General features: G+C 34.6%; 1 protein-coding gene across 11 annotated transcripts in view; it reads right to left on the reverse strand.

Annotated features, from left to right (window-relative positions):
• FAM149B1 (family with sequence similarity 149 member B1) overlaps positions 1 to 13,167 on the reverse strand; it is a 63,873-nt gene that overhangs the window by 31,514 nt on the left and 19,192 nt on the right. The window lies entirely within an intron of this gene.

The raw sequence follows: 13,167 nt of genomic DNA on the forward strand, positions 1-13,167 counted from the left end.
ACAACTGCTGAGCCTGCGCGTCTGGAGCCTGTGCTCCGCAACAAGAGAGGCCGCGATGGTGAAAGGCCCGCGCACCGCGATGAAGAGTGGTCCCCACTTGCCGCAACTAGAGAAAGCCCTCGCACAGAAACGAAGACTCAACACAGTCATAAATAAATAAATAAATAAAAGAACGTGGATTTCTTTAAAAAAAAAAGCAAACTGGGCTATTCATTTCAGTAACAGTCAAGTGGTCTTCGTTTGCATTCAATTTCCAATCAGTTTCTCAATCTATTTCATCTGAAGTCTTCACATTACCCACTATAAAAAATACCTATTTATTTAAAAAAAATGTGAATCTGATCATGTTATCTGATTCTCTGCTTACTCTCTACTTCATCTGTTTTTATGTGCCCTTTTACATTCAGGTGGAAGAAAAGTTACACCTTCTCTTAAAAGTATAAGATGAGAATTATGTATTTTCACTCTAACAATGAAAGTCAGCTTCTATCCAATTAAAAAAAAGGGCTTGCTAGGTAGATTTGAGGTTAAATTTTAAAGATTCAACACAGGGACTTCCCTGGTGGTCCAGTGGGTAAGACTCCGCACTCCCAATGCAGGCGACCCATGTTCCATCCCTGGTCGGGGAACTAGATCCCACATGCATACTGCAACTAAGAAGCCCGCATGCCACAACTAAGAAGTCTGCATGCCGCAACTAAAAAAAAGACTCAACACAAATATATCTTACAAAATTTCCTACTTATTGTTTTCAAGCCTGGCGGGGGTGGGGTCAAATTTTCCTAGTCTCAGTGAAACTTGTTATTTTTCCTATTAAATATTTATCTACTTAAATTCTACTCATGTCAACTTTCTTTTGCTGGTATTTGACTGTTATAACTTTTTCATCCCTTGATTTTCAACGTTTGAATGTCATTTCATTTTTGATATGTTTCTTTAAATAGCATGGAGCTGGATTTTTTTAAAATTATTATTTATTTATTTATTTATTTTGGCTGCGCCAGGTCTTAGTTGCAGCATGTGGGCTTCTTAGTTGTGGCACGCAGACCCTTAGTTGTGGCACGCATGTGGGATATCTAGTTCCCCAACCAGAGATCGAACCTGGGCCCCCTGCACTGGGAGCGTGGAGCCTTACCCATTGGACCACCAGGGAAGTCCCTGTAGCTGGATTTTTAAAAACCAATTTCAGAGTCTCTGTCTTTTATTTGTAGGTAACTTCTATCCAGTTATAATTATTGTAATGTACAATATTTGGACTTATTTCTACCATTAATTTTGTGTTTTCTATTTAATCTTCTTTTTCTTGTATTTTTTATTCTCTTTTCCTTCTGTTACAATGAGTTTTCCTTATTCCCCTTTTAAATTTGGAAGTTATTCATTATTTTTATATTCTGTTCGTTACAGTTAAAATTTTGGCATCCATACGCCCTTATTTTGCTAACAAAGTTTAAAGTTTTTCAGGATTTCTGTCCTCTACTGAAACAAAGAAAGAACTTTGATCATTTTGCATTATATACATATATCAAATTATTACTTTGTATACCTAAAAGTAATGCAATGTTATATGTCAATTATATCTCAATTTTTAAAAAGAAAAAAGGAGAAAAAGGACATGAGATACATTGTGAGGATAAAATACACAAAACTTGATGACTGATTCAATGAGAGAGGTGGTTATAAAGATGAATTCAAGCCTTCCATTCTGGTGATAGGATGCTGCTAGTTATAATGTGAACATTCATCAAGTAAAATATCCTAAACTGAGAGGATATCAGAGCACTTTATACTAATTAACCAATCTCTATCATATCTTTTTTCATTTAACTTTTAATTTTTACCTAATTTCTGTCTTGGTATCATATATTTTTAAAGCAGGAGGGGTAAGTACTTAGGACTTCTCAGGAAACACTTTTACAAGTGTTTTTCAAGCTTCAGGACCATGTGGACAATGAAATCAATTTTAAAATGTTATTAAATAATACCAAAAAAGTGAAATATAATAAGGCAGAACAGAATGTAAAATATCATAGTGATCACTCACATAATGATTATTACCTTGTGTAACTTTGTGTTCTGTCTTATGTACACACACTGGGTTGCAATATCAACTACATGTCCCTTCCCTCCTTCAGTTTACAGGATTGTTGACAGGAACAAAAAGGGATGTAGGGGCTTGAGACATCTTTCACCACTTTGACAATAAATGACATTCCAGTTATGTAAAACAAAAATTTTTTTTTTAACATCTTTATTGAAGTATAATTGCCTTACAATGGTGTGTTAGCTTCTGCTTTATAACAAAGTGAATCAGTTATACATATACAATATGTTCCCATTTCTCTTCCCTCTTGCATCTCCCTCCCTCCCACCCTCCCCATCCCATCCCTCTAGGTGGTCACAAAGCACCGAGCTGATCTCCCTGTGCTATGCGGCTGCTTCCCACTAGTTATCTATTTTACATTTGGTAGTGTATATATGTCCATGACACTCTCTTACCCTGTCACATCTCACCCCACCCCCTCCCCATATCCTCAAGTCCATTCTCTAGTAGGTCTGTGTCTTTATTCCCGTCTTGCCACTAGGTTCTTCATGGCCTTTTTTTTTTTTTTTTTTTCCCTTAGATTCCGTATATATGTGTTAGCATACTGTATTTGTTTTTCTCTTTCTGACTTACTTCACTCTGTATGACAGACTCTAACTCCATCCACCTCATTACAAATACCTCCATTTCATTTCTTTTTATGGCTGAGTAATATTCCATTGTATATATGTGCCACATCTTCTTTATCCATTCATCTGTCGATGGACATTTAGATTGCTTCCATGTCCTGGCTATTGTAAATAGAGCTGCAATGAACATTTTGGTACATGACTCTTTTTGACCTATGTTTTTCTCAGGGTATATGCCCAGTAGTGGGATTGCTGGGTCGTATGGTAGTTCTATTTGTAGTTTTTTAAGGAACCTCCATGCTGTTCTCCATAGTGGCTGTATCAATTTACATTCCCACCAACAGTGCAAGAGTGTTCCCTTTCCTCCACACCCTCTCCAGCATTTATTGTTTCTAGATTTTTTGATGATGGCCATTCTGACCGGTGTGAGATGATATCTCATTGTAGTTTTGATTTGCATTTCTCTAACGATTAATGATGTTGAGCATTCTTTCATGTGTCTGTAGGCCATCTGTATATCTTCTTTGGAGAAATGTCTATTTAGGTCTTCGGCCCATTTTTGGATTGGGTTGTTCGTTTTTTTGTTATTGAGCTGCATGAGCTGCTTGTAAATCTTGGAGATTAATCCTTTGTCAGTTGCTTCATTTGCAAATATTTTCTCCCATTCTGATGGTTGTCTTTTGGTCTTGTTTATGGTTTCCTTTGCTGTGCAAAAGCTTTTAAAAAAAATTTTTTTTTAAAAGGACTTTGATATGCTTCAACTTCCCTCTAAGCATCTGTGTGATTTTTCTTTTTGATATTCTTTAACTTCCCTCTCAGCATCTTCCATGTGATTTTTATTTTGAATTCTAGTATTAGTGTTTTTTTTAACACAAAATGTTACTGTTGTTTTAGTAACTACTTAGGTTTACCAATATGCTTTGCCAATTACTTTGCTCTCTGTTGCTTGTATACCATTCCTTCTGGCTTTATTTTCCTTCTTGCTGCGATCTGTCCTTTAATTGTTCTTTCAGTGAGTATATATGAATGGGAAACTCTTGTTCTATAGATGTTTAAAATGTCTTTATTTTGCCTTCATTACTGAATGATAGTATATAATATGTATATATAATTTTATTATTTATCATATATATGATAAATAGAGATATATCATTCATTTTTTCCTTAGCACTTTAACGATACATCATTATCATCTGGCATTTATTGTTAATTGTGAGCAACCTGTCGTAAGTCTGATTTTTACTCCGTTATATGTGGTCTCTCTTTTCTAATAGCTTTTAGCATTTTTTAAAATCTTTGATTTTAAGCGGTTTCTCTGGAATATATCTGAGAGTGGTTTTTTTTAATTTGTCCCTCACTTGATATGCTTTTTCAACATGAAGACTGTTGTCTTTCTTCAATTCTTAAAAAAAAAAAATCAGTGATTATTTCTTTGAAAATTGCCTTTTTCCATTTTCTCTTTCCAAAATTTGTTACACATATATTACAGCATCTTGATCCATCTTCCCTGTCTCCAAACTACTCTTCAAATTCTCAGTGTCTTTAGCTCTGTAGTTCTAGGTGATTTTCTTAGTTCTCTCATTCAATTCACTACTATTCTGTTTCACTGGGTCCAGTTTACATATAGTAGTTATGTCCAGTTATCTACTCAGATATTTCAAATGCTATTCATGTCTAAGATTTTAAACTGAATTTTCATATCTGTCTTTTCTTAAATTAAAATCTCTACCTGCTTTGTTTTAAAACCTCCAATAATTTTAATGGATGCTATCTTATCCCTTAACTCTTTGAGTATTTAAAAAGTTTAATAAACCTTATTGAGGAATAGTTTACATACAATAACATTTCAAGTATCTACAGCACAATGACATTTGACAAAGGTATTAACCCCAGTAACCACCATTCTTTTCCAGATGTAGAAGAACATTTCTGATACCCCAGAATGTTCCCTCATACCCCTGTGCAACTGAAGTTTCCCATTCCCCATGTCATGAAACGATTGATCTGATTTATAGCACTATAAATTAGTTTTGTCTGTTACAGAACTTCATATAACCAGGATCATGCAGGATGTACTTTTTTGTGTTTTGCATTATATACATATATCAAATTATTACTCTGTATACCTAAAAGTAATACAATGTTATATGTAAATTATATCTCAATTTTTAAAAAGAAAAAAGAAAAGGGGAAAAAAAGACATGAGATACATTGTGAGGATAAAATACACAAAACTTGATGACGGATTCAGTGAGAGAGGTGGAATGTTTTTCAGCAGAATGTTTTTGAGGTTCACCCATGTTGTTGCATGTGTTAGTATTCATTACATTACATTCACTACATAGTATTGCATTGTAAGAATATGCCACAATTTGTTTATCCATTCTCCTGTTGAGGGACATTTGCATTATTTACAATATTTGTTATTATGAGTAAATATATGAACATTCATGCACAAATCTTTTTCTGGACATATATTTTTATTTCTCTCAGATAAATACCTAGCAGTAGAATTACTGGTCTTATAATGAATGGATGTTTAATGTTAAAATAAACTACTAAAACTATATCACAGAATAAATATACAGGTTAGCACTCCCAAAAGAAATGTGTGAGCATTAAATCTGCTCCACATCCTGGCTAATATTAGGTATTGTCAGTCTTTTTAGTTTTAGCTGTTTTAGTGAGTGTGTATCATGACCGTTTTAAATTTGCATTTCCTTGATGATAATGATATTGAGCATCTTTCTATATGCTACTTGGCCATTCATATGTTTTCTTTTACAGAGTGTCCAAGCCTTTTGCTCATTTTTTTTCAACTGGTCTATTTATCTCCTTAGTATGGAGTTTTAAGTTTTGGATAGAAGTCCTTTGTCAGATATAAGTATTGCAAATATTCTCTCCCAGTCTGTGGCTTGTTCTTTCATTTTCTTGATAGTGTATTTGGGAGCACAAAAGATTTGAATTTTTAAAAAAATTTTTTTTTAAATTAATTTAATTTATTTATTTATGGCTGTGTTGGGTCTTCGTTTCTGTGCGAGGGCTTTCTCTAGTTTCGGCAAGTGGGGGCCACTCTTCATCGCGTTGCGCGGGCCTCTCATTATCGCACTGTCTCTTGTTGCGGAGCACAGGCTCCAGACGCGCAGGCTCAGTAATTGTGGCTCACGGGCCCAGTTGCTCCGCGGCATGTGGGATCTTCCCAGACCAGGGCTCAAACCCGTGTCCCCTGCATTGGCAGGCAGATTCTCAACAACTGCGCCACCAGGGAAGCCCAAGATTTGAATTTTGATGGAGTCAAATTTATCCATTTTTTTAGGCTTGTGCTTTTGTTGTGTCGTATCTATGAATTCGTTGCCTAACCCAGAGTCTTGCAGGTTTTCTCATACGTTTTCTTCTAAAAGAATGACAGTTTTTGCACTTACATTTAAGTTTATAATTAATTTGAGTAAGTTTTCTGTATGATGTAAGGTAAGGGTCTGAATTCATCCAATTTGCATATGGATATCCAATTGTCCCAGGAACATTTATTGGAAAAAATATCCTTTCCCTGTTGAATTGTCATCACCAAAAATCAATTGACCATAAATATGAGTTTATGTCTAGATTCTCTATTCTGTGCCATTAAATTATAGGCCTATCCTTATGCCCTTACCATACTGTTTTGATTACTGTACCATTATATTAAGTTTGAAATGTGATAGAGTAAGTCCTTTGTCTTCTTTTTAAAATTAATTAATTTACTTTATTATTTATTTTTGGCTGAGTTGGGTCTTTGTTGCTGCGTGCAGGCTTTCTCTAGTTGTGGCGAGCAGGGGCTACTCTTCGTTGTGGTGTGCGGGCTTCTCATTGTGGTGGCTTCTCTTGTTTCGGAGCATGGGCTCTAGGCACGCAGGCTTCAGTAGTTGTGGCTCACGGGCTCAGTAGTTGTGGCACATGGGCTTAGTTGCTCCACGGCATGTGGGATCTTCCCAGACCAGGGCTCGAACCCGTGTCCCATGCATTGGCAGGCGGATTCTTAACCACTGCGCCACCAGGGAAGTCCATGTCTTCTTTTTCAAAATTGTTTTGACTAATCTGGGTCTTTTGCAATTCCATGTCAATAAGGATCAGCTTATCAATTTCTACAAAAAGCCTGCTGGGACTTTAATAGGGAATGCATTGGATATATAGATCAATTTGGGGAGAAATGCCATCTCAGTATTTAGTCGTCCAATCCATGAACATGGAATGTCTCTTATTTGTTTATATTTCATTTTTCTCAGTAATGTTTTAAATTTTTCAGTGTATAAATCTTGTTCTCCTTTCATTAAGTTCATCCCTAACAATTTTTTGTTCTTTGTGAATTGAATTTATTTTTAATTTTCACTTTCAGATTATTCATTACTAATGTGTAGAAATACAATAGGTTTTAAAAATTTAGATACAATTCCCATACCATGAAATTCATCCTTTTAAAGTGTAAAATTTAGTGGTTTTAGTGTATTCCCAGTGGTTTGTAGCATATATATGCACAGTTGTGCAACCACCACAACTATCTAATTCTAGAACATTTTCACCCCCAAAGAAACCCTGGCTCCATTAGCCATCACTCTCCATTACTCTCTGTGCCCAGCCCCTGCCCACTACTGATCTACTTTCTGTCTCTATAGATTTGCTCCTCTGGATATTTCATATGTATGAAACCATGTAACATGTGGCCTTTTGTATCTGGCTTCTTTTACTTAGCATGTTTTCAAGGTTCATCCATAGTGCAGCATGTATTAGTATTTCTTTCCTTTTTATGGCTGAAAAATATTACATTACATAAATATACCACATTTACAATTGATTTTTGTAAATTGATCTGATATACTGTGACCGTCCTGAACTCATTTCTTAGTTCTAGTAGATGGAGTGGGGGTGGGGACGGAGGGGAAGTTTTAGGATTTTCTACATCATGTCATCTGTGAATGAAGATAGTTTAACTTATTCCTTTAATAATTTTAACTTATTTCCTTATTTTGGTCTATTGCCCTGACTAGAACCTCCAATACAATGCTGAATAAAGGTGGCAAGAATGGACATCTTTATCTTGTTTTGATCTGAAGAGGAAAATATTCAGTCTTTTCCCATTACATACACTATTAGCTTTAGGTGCCTTTTGTCAGGTTGATGAAGTTCCCTTTTATTTTCTAGTTTTTTGAGAGTTTTTATCATGAGTGGGTGTTGGATTTTATCATATGCTTTTTCTGTGTCTATTGAGATAATCATGTCATTTTTTCACATTACTGTGATGTATTAATTTAATTTTCTAATGTTGAACCAGCTGTGCATTCCTTTATAAATCCCACTCAGTCAGGGTAAATAATCCCTTTATGTTGCTAGATTAGCTTTGCTAATAATTTAAAGTTTTTTGTATAATTTCAAGAGGAATATTAATTTGTAGTTTTCTCTTCATGTGATGTCTTTGTCTGACTTTGGTGTTATAGGATGGCCTCATAGGATGAATTAGGAACCATTCCCTCTTTTCTGAAAGATTGGTATTATTTCTTCTTTAAATATTTAAGCATATATAGAAATACAGTTGACGTTTTTATACTGACCTTGTATCTTGTGGCCTTGTTAAACTCATGTATTAGTGCTAATCAGTTTTGTTTGTTCATTTTGTGAATTCCTGAGAATTTTTTACATACAGAATTCTTTTCTTCTGATGTCTTTGTCTGGCTTTGGTATCAGGGTAATATTAGCCTCATTGAATGAGTTGGGAAGTGTCCCTTCCTCTATTTTCTGAAAGGGCTTATGAAAGATGGTTATTATTTATTCTTTGAATATTTGGTAGAATTTACCAGTAAAGCCATCTGTGCCTGGGCTTTTCTTTGTAGGAAGATTTAAAATTACTTATTTAATTTCTTTAATTAATATATATCTGTATGGATTTTTAATTTCTTTTTGAGTCAGTTTGGTAATTGTGTCTTCCTAGAAATTTATCTGTTATATCTAAGTTATCTAATTTCTTGACATGAAGCTGCTTATTATATTTCCCTAGTCCTTTTACTTTCTGTAAGGTCAACAGTTATGTCCTCACTTTATTTCTAATCTTGTTAGTTTATGTCTTCTTTTTTCTTGGTCAAAGTAGCTAAAGACTTATCAATTTTGTTGACTCTTCAAAGAACTTTGACTTTATTGAGTTTATTGTTTTTCTGTTTCCTATTTCATTAATTTCTACTCTAATCTGTATTATTTTATTTCCTTCCTTCTGCTTGCTTTGGATTTAATTTGGTCTTTTTTAGTTTCTTAAGGTGGAAGCTTATGTTATTGATTCAGTATGCTCCATTTTTCTGTAGGCACTTTTGTTCTGTTGAGGTGTAATTGACATACAACATTATGTTAGTTTCAGGTATATAACATAATGATTCAATATTTGTATATATAGTGAATTGATCTCCATAGCACATCACCATACGTAGTTACAAAAGGTTTTTCCTTGTGATGAGAATTTTTAAGATCTTTTCTCTTAGCAACTCTCAAATATGTAATACAGTATTATTAACTATAGTCACCATGCTGTACATTACATCCCCATGACTTATTTATTTTATAACTGGAAGTTTGTACCTTTTGACATGCTTCACCCATTTCACCCAACCCCCAACCCCACCTCTGTCATCACCAATCTGTTCCATGTCTATAAGCTTGATTTCTTTTTCTATAGGTATTTAAAGCTGTAAGTTTCCCTCTAAGCACCACTTTAGTTATGTCTTATAAATTTTGATATTCTGCTTTTCCATTTTCATTCAATTGAAAATATTTTCTAACTTCCCTTGTAGATTGTTCTTTAACCCATCAGTTATTTAAAAGAACAGTGTTTAATTTTCAAATACTTGGGAATATCCCAAATTTATATCCATTGTTGATTTCTAACTTAATTCCAACATGGTTGGAGAACATACCTAGAACAATTTCAATCCTTTTAGATTTATGAGACTTGTTTTTTGTATGCTTGAAGATTATATATTCTGCTGTCATTGGATAGAATCAATTAGGTCAAGTTGGTTGATAGCACTGTTCAAGTCTTCAATATCCTTGCTGATCTTCTGTTTAGTTGTTCTATCAAGTATTGAGAGTGGAGTATTGAAGTCTCCAGCTACAACTGTTGTTTCCCGTTTCTCTTTTAAATTCTGTTGTTTTGCTTCATATGCTTTAAGGCTTCCTTGTTAGATGTGTATACATTTATAACTACTTTATTTTCCTAAAGAATTGGCCTTTTTATCATTATGGAGATGTCCTTTTGTTTCTAGTAGTATTTTATGTCTTAAAGTTTACTTTGTGTTCAAATTCAAGCAGGTTTTATGGCTGCCTTGGCTCTTAATTTCTGTGCCCTCTCATCTCCTTTGCATTTGTGTGCTGACTCATAGTCAGCCATTTGTGTGTGCATAGTTTGGGCCCTCTCTGGTCTCTCCTGCATGGATATGTGGAGAGTTTATTAGGGCCTCCGATGACTTATTTCCCAGACCTCCTTAATAAATTTCTGGATAGTCTGCCAATCCATTTTTTGCCCCAGCTAGTATTGAAACCTCAGACTATCTGAGCCACTGTTTTTCCTTGTTCATATGCTACTGAATGTGCTACTGTTGTTGAAAATGCTATTGAACTTAGAGTTCATCCAAGTTCCATTCCAAATCTATTGAGCCCTCTCTGGTGGTGAAGCTGCTAGTTTTCACAGTTTGTCCCTTTAAAGTTGAACAGACTCTTATTGTTCCTAACTCAAAGTTCTATTGATTTTCATGAATAACTGCTACTCCATTTGCTGTGTACCTTTAGTCAATTTTCAGAATCCTGAAATGATTGCTTTAGACAATTATATACAGTTTATTGTTGCTTTTGGGGAAGATTTGTCAAGCTACTCACTCTGCCACACTATTTAGAAGTCCCACCTCATAATTTTCTTTTATTATATTGTCTTTGTCAGGTTTTGGCATCAATATTATGCTGACCTGTAAAATGAATGAAAATGCTCCTGGTTTTGGGAAAAGTTTGTGTGACTGTTATTTCTTCCACAAATGTGTGTTCTTCCACCTGAGCCTAGAGCTTTCTCTGTGAGAGTTGCTTGATTTAGTTTAAGAGTTTTACAACTATTCAGATTTTTGAGGAATTTGTCCATTTCATCTAAGTTATGGAATTTATTGGCATAAAATTGTGTATATTATTCTGTTAATATTCTTTTAATGTCTGTAGAATTTGTAGTGACATCTCTTTCATTCCTGATATTTGTAATTTGCGTTTTATTGCTTTTTCTTGACTAGTATCACTAGAGGGCTTATTAATTATTAATCTTTCCAAAGAATCAACTCTTGGACTTGTTCATTTTCTTTTTTATTTACCTATTTTCTATATCATTGATTTTGCTTTTAATTATTTCTTTCATTCTACTTTGGGTTTAATTTACTCTTCTTTCCTAGCATCTTAAGGTAGAAACTTAGGTTACTCATTTTAAAGCTTTCTTCTTTTTCTAAAATAGGCATTTAAAGGTATAAATGTCTTTATAAGAACTACTTCAGCTGCATCCGTGAATCTGGATATTTTGTGGTTTTACTATCATGTAGTTCAAAATACCCTCTAATTTTCCTCATAACTTAATATTTAGAACAGCGTTGTTTAATTTCCAAATATTTGGGGATTTTTCCAGGTATTTTATTGTTATTGATTTCTAATTTAATTCTATTGTTACCAGAGAGCATAATCTTTCAGATTTAATCTTTTGAACAATATTGATATATTTTATGGCCCACCATACAGTCTGTCCTTGTCAGCATTCCCTATGTTCTTGAGAAGGATATGGACTCTGCATTTGTTGGGTGTAGCATCAGATCTTTTATGTTTTTACTGATTTTCTAATTGTTTTATTAATAACTAAAATCTCTAACAATAATTGTGGATTCACCTAGTCCTCTCTTTAGTTTCATCAGTTTTTCTTCATACATTTTGAAACTCAATTAGGTGCTTACTTATTTAGCATTGTTACATCTTCCTGGTATACGGTGTTATGGACTGAATTGTGTCCTCCTCAAATTCATATGTTGAAGCCCTAATCTGCAACATGATTCTATTTGGAGATAAAGCCTTTAAGTCGGAAATCAAGGTAAAATGAGGCCATAAGGGTGGAGCACTAATCTGATAGGATTAGTGTTCTTATAAGAAGAGGAAGAGACACCAGAGATCTCTCTACCTGTGCCTGTGCCCAGGAGAAAGGTCATGTGAGGACACAGTAAGCCAGGAAGAGTGGCCTCAATCTGTCAATGGACACTTAGGTTGCTTCCATGTCCTGGCTATTGTAAATACTGCTGCAATGAACATTGTGGTACATGACTCTTTTTGAATTATGGTTTGCTCAAGGTATATGCCTGGTAGTGGGATTGCTGGGTCATATGGTAATTCTATTTTTAGTTTTTTTAAGGAACCTCCATACTGTTCTCCATAGTGGCTGTATCAGTTTACATTCCCACCAACACTGCAAGAGGGTTCCCTTTTCTCCACACCCTCTCCAGCATTTATTGTTTATAGATTTTTTGATGATGGCCATTCTGACCATTGTGAGGTGATACCTCATTGTGGTTTTGATTTGCATTTCTCTAATGATTAGTGATGTTGAGCATCCTTTCATGTGTTTGTTGGCAATCTGTATATCTTCTTTGGAGAAATGTCTGTTTAGGTCTTCTGCCCATTTTTTAATTGGGTTGTTTGTTTTTTTGATATTGAGCTGCATGAGCTGCTTGTATATTTTGGAGATTAATCCTTTGTCAGTTGCTTCGTTTGCAAATATTTTCTCCCATTCTGAGAGCTGTCTTTTCATCTTGTTTATGGTTTCCTTGCTATGCAAAAGCTTTTAAGTTTCATTAGGTCCCACTTGTTTATTTTTGTTTTTATTTCCATTTCTCTAGGAGGTGGGTCATAAAGGATCTTGCTGTGATGTATGTCATAGAGTGTTCTGCCTATGTTTTCCTCTAAGAGTTTTATAGTGTCTGGCCTTACATTTAGGTCTTTAATCCATTGTGAGTTTATTTTTGTGTATGGTGTTAGGGACTGTTCTAATTTCATTCTTTTACATGTAGCTGTCCAGTTTTCCCAGCACCACTTATTGAAGAGGCTGTCTTTTCTTCATTGTATATTCTTGCCTCCTTTATCAAAAATAAGGTGACCATATGTGTGTGGGTTTATCTCTGGGCTTTCTATCCTGTTCCATTGATCTATATTTCTGTTTTTGTGCCAGTACCATACTGTCTTGATTATTGTAGCTTTGTAGTATAGTCTGAAGTCAAGAAGCCTGATTCCTCCAGCTCCGTTTTTCTTTCTCAAGATTGCTTTGGCTATTCGGGGTCTTTTGTGTTTCCATACAAATTGTGAAATATTTTGTTCTAGTTCTGTGAAAAATGCCATTGGTAGTTTGATAGGGATTGCATTGAATCTGTAGATTGCTTTGGGTAGTATAGTCATTTTCACAATGTTGATTCTTCCAATCCA

Source organism: Balaenoptera physalus (genome assembly GCF_965194825.1).
Source record: "Balaenoptera physalus genome assembly, chromosome: 14".
NCBI classification, from domain to species: Eukaryota; Metazoa; Chordata; class Mammalia; order Artiodactyla; family Balaenopteridae; genus Balaenoptera; species Balaenoptera physalus.